The 10,647-nt window shown below is 35.7% G+C and overlaps 1 pseudogene; it reads left to right on the top strand.

Moving 5' to 3' along the window:
* The first annotated feature begins 1,782 nt into the window (after positions 1–1,782).
* LOC149554991 (alpha-humulene synthase-like) lies at positions 1,783–8,388 on the top strand (annotated as a pseudogene).
* The last annotated feature ends 2,259 nt before the right edge of the window (positions 8,389–10,647 follow it).

Below are 10,647 nucleotides of genomic sequence, written 5' to 3'. Positions count from 1 at the left end.
ATTCTAATATTTCATGTATTAAAAACATGGGCGGCTTCTATACTGTAGCTGGGACAGATGTTTAATGTGGATGGCTTCATTGTCTGATATTTACTCTGGATGGTGGATGGACGGCTGAGTTGGGTTGGACAGTGGACTGGTTGTCTGCTATTAATGGCAGAAATTAATACCGCCAACACTCCCCCTTAATTTTTGTCACTAATGCTACTGCATTTATATTTTTTTCCCTCATTATAATTACTTCGGGTTTTATGGCTTACCCCTAACCAATGCAATTCTGAAGTGGTTTCAAGCTCACCAAGAACTTCTCAAACATTACACAAATGGTTTCAAGATCACCATAAACTTTGCACTCCAATGGTTTACAAACTAAGCATTCATTGGTTCTACTGACCATGAATCATCACTACAAGGAAACTATCATCACTCTGGGCCTTTCTATTTTGTACCTACACCAAACTAATTTTTGAGTCCATATAAAAAGAAATCCATCTACCGAGATACATGGGTGCCCAACTGTTGTACTCGCTAGTTCTATAGGAATCTTTTTCACATACATGGTTCATCAATATGTCAAACAAAAAACCTTTAGGGTGTAGGGCACAACCGATAATGCACCCCATACATTCACATAGCCCATTAACAAACATTCACTAATTCAATTTTCATCACTTGGTTGGGGGATATCAATGCAACCAGCTTCTATTACATGACCACTATCAAGAATATCATATCCTTCACAGTTAGACAAACAAATTCACACTTCCAATCTCAAAACTTTTATATAATCAACACACACACAAACTTTTGAATCATGACAACCAACTCACCAACAATACAACCTACTTGCACTTACTGCAACCACAACTAACTTCAATAACTATTCTATAACATCAAACACATACTTCAAACACAAAGACATAATAAACATTTCTGTAATCAATATCCTCCATGTCATGTTTATGTATTCTCTAGCACTCCCGCTTGCACAGAGATGCTCCAAATCTATGAATGACAACGCTAACTCAAACACGCTTCAACTTTCGCTTCCTTCTTTTCATGACTTCAATTGCCATTGCCTATTGGGTTACGATGCCACAACACTCTTCACCAATTATAAACTCATCGACCTCTCCACAATCTCGAGGATCATCTCCCATTAGCTCTGATACCACTTGAAGGAGGTGGATAGAGTGGATCAAAGATAAACATGAATGCAATGATAAACATTCAAATCAAATGTAAAATACAATGACTTATTACAATGTGCTACAACACTTCATAATCATTAACATAACTAAACTCCATTACAAATCCTCAGAAATCTTTAGAATGCTACAGCATTCTATCCACTCATGATCCACAATGAAAAACTCAAAATGAGCTCTATTGATCCACCATGATCAGATAAACATCTGATACTCAAATCTTTACATAATACCTCTATGTATAGAGATCTCAGAATACTCTAGAATACACATAGAACATTTTACACATGTTATATTATATTATAATATTTCATGTATTAAAAACATGGACGGCTTCTATACTGTAGCTGGAACGGCTGTTTAATGTGGATGGCTTCATTGTCTGATATTTACTCTGGACGGTGGATGGACGGTGGATGGACGGCTGAGTTGGGTTGGACAGTGGACTGGTTGTCTGCTATTAATGGCAGAAATTAATACCGCCAACACAGGGAGCAGCGTAATTGCATTCCTCAGAGTGTCTGCAATATTCGTGTCTAATAATAATATTTTGTGACCTGCTTTTCACATGGCAATGGCGATGAATGGAGGAGAAATACCGACTTCAATTCCAGATAACGCTTTCAACGTGTGGGATGATGATTTTATCCAATCTATGCCAACACCGTACGGAGTAAGTCATCATGAATCATGTATTTTGCTACTCTTGTTTCCCTAGTTAGTTCACTGCAATGCAATGCTCATAATCATGTATTTTGTATTTTGTATTTTGTAGGAATCTGAATACCAGGAACGCGCTAAAACACTTGTGAAAGAAGCGAAGGTGTTGTTGAGAGATGGAGATGGAGATTTGTTAATGGAGCGGCTTGAGACGGTTGATGCGTTGCAGCGCTTCGGAATAGACCGATATTTCGACGTTGAGATCAAACTCTTTCTCGACTCTGCTTTCCGGTCTCATTTCATGACATCACATTTTCTAAAGTTTGCTTACTTGTAATGTATACATTTTCTAATCTTACATGAAACATTAATTGCAGATGTAATTGGGACACAAGTGTGGGCATCAGATTAGGAAGCGAGAATTGTAACGTATCTCATTCTTATTAGTTATTGTTACGCTGACTATGTTCACATCTCATCTCTTCTTTTCAAGGTTGAAGGACAGCAAGATTTTAGAGCTTGCCAAACTGGATTTCAATATATTGCAGCTTACGTACACGATGGAGATGAAGACCCTCTCCAAGTATGTATTCATTAAGTGCTACATTCTAGTATCCAACACGACTCCCAATCTTCAGTAGTAATATACTTCATAATTATATTGTTAAAATCCGTTTCCTTCATTTCCTCATGTGTAACCTATCCTAACCTATCCTATCCTTTGATTTATAGATGGTGGATCGATTCCGGCATTCCAAAGCTTATTGCAATGAGAGAGCGGTCAATTGAATATTACATGTGGGGGGTTAGTGCAGCGGATGAATGGGAATTCTCCAGCATCAGAATTGCTGTATCAAAATTATCAATTGTTAGCACCATTGTGGATGACATTTTTGATGACTATGCAACATCTGATCAACTCAATCATATTCAGAAGGCCATTGCTCAAAGTTGGGATGTCTCAATTGTAACAAATATGCCACAAAATTTCAAAATGTGCCTCGAATTTGTTTTCAAAACCATGAAAGAATTGATAAATGATGCTACCCAAAAACAAGGACGTGACATGATGCCTTTTGTTTCAAAAGCAGTATGTATACCTCTTCAAACCCCTTTGTATACAAATGTATTCGAATATGATAGCTACAAAGTAGCATTCCTTTCACGTAAAATTCTACACAAACATGAGATTAGTATTATTATAAATTAGATATTTCATATATTTATGCCATGCTTAATGCCCACGTCATGTTCATTTATGAGGCCCTATTAAGATACCCATAGTAATAGATCAGTACACTTTGTTCTTTCTCGTGGGAAGATTATATTGAAGCTAACATGGAGCACGTGCAATGGAAATCAAGTGTGTTAGTAAACAATTTTTCTCATATGGGTTCATATGCAAAAATAGAGAAAAAGTGTATACCAACAAATGAATTCCTACAAAAAGTGATTAAGGAATTCTCTGCTTACAGTTTCGTCAATGAAACAGGCGCAACTACCTTTATTACAATGAGAATTTTCTGATCTAAAAACTCAACAGAAAGACCTTCTTAGAATACAATCTTCTGAAAGTGTTAAACGAACTTATTTCATCTCATCAATATAAAATAAAGTTTTATGCTGAGAAACCACTCGATTTTAATTATCAAGATTATCCACATAATTGAAAATTAAGTAACCGAGTAGGCAAATTAATAAACCAACTCCTCACAGCATTCCAAGTTCTAAATTACAATCTCAGAATCCACAACAGATGATCAAGAGCTTCGCATAAATAGTATTTTTAGAAATACTAATTTAGCCAAGCATACAGTAGTATCTACTTACAAAGCCATTAATCAAAATCAAACTACAGAGTTTTTCTTTGTATAACAGAGTTCTGATATGCTACTCTTAAAACTTGAAATAAAACCACAAACAAAAATAGTTTTGTCTATCGATCTGCTTGAGAATTTCTAACCACTGCCAAAATTACCCCGCTAGGAGTTAATAGTCTTTTGGTTAACATAACTGTTAACTGAAAATGCAGGAAAAGCAAAATGACAAAAGAAATTACAACTAAGCAACTAAGTGTAACTCCTTCTCTTGATCAGGTAGTGTTGTCTCCACTGGCCCTGCCTCTCGCCATCTTCCACATTTCATAGGCAATTGAAAAGGCTAAAATGATGGACTGATGTGGCAAGCCAATATAGGCAAATCGTTGCTTCTAGATCTCTTTCATCTTCTTCAGTTCAGTCACCCTCTCTTCATGCATTTCCAAGTGCTTTTGATTAATGATTACCATAGCTTCAGTGTGTGCCATGTTTAAAAAATCTTGCTTAGTTGGTGCCTTCTTGTCCTATAGTTCTTGAAGCTTCTTATGAACTTCTTGGATTATCTCATCTGATTGGGCAACAGAGACATCTTCTTTCTCTGTGAATTATTTGACAAACCACTTAAGGTCACCTTGGATGATTTGTTGTATAACCTTAAGTTCTTGCAATGCCTCTTTAATTTTAGCTATCCCCTATGTCAGTGCTTCATTTTTCCATTCGATGTAGTCTTTGATGACATATAGGGCCTTTTCATCTAGACCCGCCACAGGGCATTCATCCTAGAACTTCTGCAAACTATGTTCTTGCACGTCCTCCAACCACATTATCACCTTTGCCCTGTTGTTCTTCTCCTTTTCATATCCCTTGTTGCTTGTCTCCACCTTCTTAGTAATATTTGATATTTCTTTCAAAGTGTGGTCCAAATGGCTTATGTGTTTTACAATGTCATTCAGAACATCTTGGACCCATTCGCTTGCTATTTTTGCCATAACTTTACACTTGTGTAGGTTCTCCAGTGACTGTTGATTAGTCGCAAAAGACACATCAATGATTGCTAACATTTCACTAATTTTCTTTGCTTCAAGGTGAAGGAAAACATTAATGTACTAGGCCATATTTTTTATTGTTTCTTTCATCTCTTGCTTGTCCTATCCATCTTTCCATACTCTATGGGCAATATTTTTATTGGACGCTTCAAAGAATTCCATGTCCACTTCATGATTCCCTTTTCCCAAATCAACCTTTGTTATCTGGTAGTCTTGAGGAGCTAAGGAATCTCATGAGCTTCCATTTGGTGGTGTAGCTATCTCTGTTGACCAACGTCCTAAATTTTTATCAAAGTTAATCCTTACCTTAGTCCTCGCCTTCTTGACTTTAGGCATTTTGCTGGACACTTACTCACTAAGTCATCAATTGGCATGGATATCAGGACGATGCTCCTCTTCTTTTCCATTGATTTCTCTAACCATTTAGGCATGGCTTGGTCCTTTTCTGTGGTAGGGGAGAATTTGGCTAAGGTAAGGGTACTTTCCTGACCTTCGGTAGTTGCTGGCAGGCTTTGAGATTTAGGTACATTATCCACCATAGGTGGATCTTTTGTAACCTCCAAATCAACAGTTATAGCACCCTTGCTCTTGATGGCCGATGTTTTTCTCGTGCTTGAATAGGTCACCCTCTTGACCTTGGGAGTTGCCTCTTGAACTTGAAGTTGAAGTGGCTCAGGAACTACTTCAACTTCAACTTTGACTAGATCTGCAATAGGATCAGGAACATCTCAATTAGTTCACTTTTTGGGAGTCTTTTTACCTTTGTTATTTGAAAATTTCCTAGAAAGACCAGGAGTGGCAACTGTCTTTGATTTTATCCATTTTGCAGTCCTAGTTAATACATCTTTAGTATGAGAGTAGATATCATCTTCTTCCCTCTCTCCCCAATCAATTTCGGGAATGGGCATGCACTCAATTTGATCAATGTAGAATGGATCAAGCACCCCCTCGGAATCTTCATCCTTCAGTCTGCATGTATCCAATTCCACATTAAAAATAATGATCTATTTGATGGTTAGGTGCGACTACAGTCTCTTCCTTACTTCAAATTCATTAAGTCTATTTGCCCAATAATTTTCTAATTGTGGGGCATGAACCAGGGATGTTGGATTCTTAACATTGTTTCTAACAAAGCTAGTATAATCAAAATCTAACTTAGAAATGAAGGGTTTAAAGCACCAACGGACTAATGATCCTTCTACCAACATAGCTTCTTTTAGACTGGAGTATCTATAGTGTCCAATCTCAATAGGAAAGAATACTAAGGAAGACGTTTTTCAAACTTGGAAAGATTCTACCATAGAAGCAAATTGCCTACATATCTCAGATAACACTATAGAGTCTAAATAATAACGTGGTAACTTCAAGGGTTCACCAAAAAAGCCACCCTTTCTAATATATGTGAATCTAGGAAATTGAACGTAAAAATAGCCATAAATTTTCACAACCTACATAGCTTCCTCTGACATCCTATCATTCGTATGACCTTGGAGTTCAAATACCATTTTCCCTAGAAAGACATCGTTTACCCTTTTAAACTCCTTACATACTGTGGCTTCTTGAAGATCATTGTAATACTGGTAAATGAGCATTTCATCAACCCAAGGTGGATGTGGAAGATGCTCCCATTCCTTAGATGCTACTAGGATGTAAATCAGATAAGAAGACAAGAAAAATGAGCCAAAGTTGTTAATTGCCATTAAACCCTTATGCAAATTTTTGACTATCAGGTTGGCCCAATCAATGAATATACTCCCTACAACCATTTTCTATATGAAAAAGTACATCTAGGACTCCCAGTGGAAAACATGCTCATTCCCCTTAACCCTATTCAACAAGAGGATAATGTCTACGATTTCCTTTATAAAATGTTCAATAGTTAATGGATTAGGTAATCTAGAACCCCCTTCTATAGGTTTCAGGAGCCAGGACTAAGCTACCTTACTATCATAGCTACTTTTCATTTCAGCATATAGATGCCCAACTTCTTCAAACATCCATGGCTCGTAGGGTTCTTTATGGGGAATTCTAAAAGCTGAATTGACACTGGTTCTGTTGATTTTAACAATCACCTCCCTTGAGACTTTCTTAATACACCTAGAAGCAGGGTCGTAATGGTTTGCACATTCAATGACAAGTTTTGGGCATGTAATTGCAGTGGGAAAAGTGGTAGCTTTTAATAACCCACTCTCAACTAACTTTTGGTAAATGGGGCATGATTGGGTGTTTTTTGTTCTTTCAATAACCTCAAATAAATTATTATTTACTAGAAACATATCATGGATTTTAGGCAATGAACTGAGCAAGAATGGCTTTTCAAACTTGGGCATTATTGGACGGAATAGTGGCATGATTGCTAAGAAAGGCAGGTTTGAAAGATATAGCCACCCCCCCCCCCCCCCCCCCCAAAAAAAAAACACAATTGAAATTGTAAAGGGTTATGATAATGCACTTACAGTTTGAAAGAGACACAGCGTGTGATTCGCTCTTCCTACCCAACAACACTAGAATTTCTTTGAAAATGGCAAAATGAGTGGGAAAAGCTAAAACAAAAGAATTTAAGGAATGGCATACATAGGAAATCATAGGATATATTTGGTAAGTTAATGCAACAATTACTTATTCATGCGACATGCATTGGAAAAGACCCCATGAGTGTTTTGCTTTAAATGCCCATCAAATCTGCATTCTTCCTGACATGTCGTGTCATCATGAAATGACAAACTTAGCATTTCACCAACTCTTGCCATAATTGAACTCGTGCTGCCTTAAGTCCTTTATTTATAATCTTGTATGTGTTGGGAAGCATTAAACTAGGACCCACTTTTCCTTGGCTTGAAGATTTGGAACTTGCATGCAAACTAATGTTAGTATGTAAAATTGACACTGAAGCTGAAGTTGAAGTTTTGGTTGATAGGTCTTCAACTTCAACTTCGACTTCACTAGGATTGACTCGAGAAAAGAAAGCGGACTTGACATATGAAAGACTGATGTAGGCTCGAACTTGAAGCTGAAGAAAACCAAAACTTCAAGTTCAACTTCAAAGTTAAGGAAGACTTGGGAACAAATCATGCTAGGGCAGGGGAAAAATATATGTAGTAACAAAGTGGATATATTCCAACCTTTAATGAGTACCTCACTATTGCTACAACAAGTGTAGCCATTGAACCCATATTGATGCATCCTCTGCTATTGACAAGAACCATTTTAAGTGATGACTCTATTGAAAAGATGTTTATTGATAAATCCAAATTCTATGAGCTCATATGGATTTGCATACGACTAATTGATGATGCCCAAGATTTCAAGGTTTGCTCATTCTTCTTTTAATATTAACATAATAGAATTGTTGGTGTTTAGGATGATAGGCGCCATGGAGAGATAGGCTCTGGCATTTCCTCTTATATGAGGGACCATTCTGAATGTTCACAAGTAGAGGCACTAAATTACATCATCAATTTTGTTGAGGAATCCTTAAAAGAATTAAGATGGATATATCTAAAACTAGATAATTCTCTACTCAAATGGGAAGAGATATCCTTTGATTTTAATAGATGATTGCAATTCCTTTATATATTTGGAATTGGCATCACTTATTCTTACAAAGAGGCCAAGAATCAAGTATTCAAACTTTTTGTTGATCCAGTAGTGATGTAGAAATGAAAACCTAGATTAAGGTGAACTTCTTACTTTGACTTTGATTTTGATTTTGTAATTCTAGTAGTGTTAGTCAGTTTATGTAGTCACATTTTATCTACTACCCAAATTTATTTAGGTTTCTATTTGGGTTTCTCAGTAACTTGTCATTCGATAGATATTGGGGATTTTATATGAACTATATACACATACTATGTGGGCTTCACATTTGAAACTAGTGCACTTTATCTCCATATCTTGAGTATAATTTGATCACTTGATTATACTATTTGATCATAACATTATATTTTTGTTATTCCTATCATAATACTACAACATGTTTCATGCTAGTCTATAACATGTTTATGAAAAATATGCCATAAAATTTCAACATGTGCCTCAAATTTTTTTTTAATGAAGCTACCCCAGAACAAGGATGTTGAAGTTGATGAGAGATCAATCTCATAGGTCCACACCTATCATAGAAAGAGAGAAGAGAAAGTTATGGAGGATGGAGTTTGCAAATCCATATAGGAGACATTATTGATGAGCGAAAAGATAAATTGCTATTAACCAAAAAATGAGTAAATAATTACAAATAGATCAATACTTATAAAGGAGATCAAAACCCTAAAAGGTAAAACCTAGATTGCATAATAATAATTAATAAAATAATTAATTATTAACATCCTACATTATAACTTAAGCAAATAGAGTTAAGAAGAAATATCCTATTACTCTAACATGCCACCTTAAGATAAACTCGGGGAGTAGCTAAAATCCTAGAAACTACTATCAAAAGTATATTTGGGTCTTGACAACAAAGTCCTAATGAGGTACCCAAGCACAACCAAATACTTGTAAAGCAGAGAAATAGAGAAAAATACATGGGAAAAACCATATCCCAAGAGGAGATGGAAAGAATGCTGAAAGAATTAGTAAATGACTACACAAGCCTCCAAAGTAGTGGATGTCCGAGAAGATAGGAATAGAAAGGATGATCATGAATAACACCACTGAAGCATGTAGAACATGAAAAGCTCTACCAAGAAGTAAGTAATGATATAAAGAGCCTTCGCTAAAGAATATGGAAATTAAAAATCTATATAAAAAATTAACTCACAAACTAAAGAACCTACGTTGAAATATAAGTTGACTAGGTAGAGAAAACTATAATCTACACAAGTTGTGTTAGAAGAAACTACTCAAATTATGAGGCACACAAAGGTAAACAACTAAACTCAAAGATGCAGATGACATGAAACATCAAAGCCTAAATAGATGATAAATCAAACATGGAAGTTTGTGACCAAAGTAGGAACAAAAAGAAGAGTGTCTATATGGTGAATGATCCATCTCACAAAAATGCATAGGTAACCAGTATTGGAAAAAAAATTTGAACAATTATTATGTTGTCATTGATGTCGAACCTATATTGGTAAGAAAATTGCTACCTGAGTAGAGTGCCATATCAATATGATTCATTGAGAGGATTTGAGAAGAAGAAATATCAAGAGGACCTAATGAAATGGTTAAGTTATGAGGAATTAAAATGGGTACTTGATTAGTTAGACTTTGGAAAGATAATGTGATGTTTAATTATAACACTAAGTGGAGAAGAGAGTTGTGTTAAATCTTAGATGAGATGATAAATAAATAAAAAATATTTAGGCTTAACCAAGCTTTAATATAGAAGATTAAGGAGCTTATAGTTGAAGTTGAGAAATGCTAGTGTCCACCAAGCAAACATTAGAAGCCAAATAAATCCAGTGTTGACCGAGTTCCAGTAAAAGATAGAGTAATAGAGAAGTTGCAAAAAGTTCCAGTAAGTGAATTGAGAGGAAAAAATGTAAGTTGATTAAGTGAGTATAATGCTGATGTAATTATCTAATCATGACTGAGGCCAAGGAACATAGTGTTGGTTGAGTGTGAGCATTTGATAGTTTGTTAAGGATTCTCATATTCTTGGCCAACATAGTTGAATTATTGGAATATGAAAAGAGTTTTGAAGATAAAACTTGTTGACCTAGAACATTTAATTCAAGAGAAATCATGTTTGAGAATTTCTATACATTGATTCAAAGAGAAGTTTGGAGAATTTCTAGAAGAGGATGGAGGAAAAAAAAATATTGAAGGATTTGATTAATCTAACCACCCTAAGATCTACGATGGTACTTAAGAAGTAAAAGATCAAGCTACCTATTTAATGAGGCATAGAGGTAAACTAAAGAGGTTGAGGTATCTCTTGATGGTATTTATTTGTGAACTAGAGAAGGAGGC

This window comes from Cupressus sempervirens, chromosome 5, assembly GCF_028749045.1.
Source record: "Cupressus sempervirens isolate cs-2001-9-10 chromosome 5, ASM2874904v1, whole genome shotgun sequence".
NCBI lineage: Eukaryota > Viridiplantae > Streptophyta > Pinopsida > Cupressales > Cupressaceae > Cupressus > Cupressus sempervirens.
Note: the sequence above shows the minus strand (reverse complement) of the source record. Positions and strands in the feature narration are given on the sequence as shown.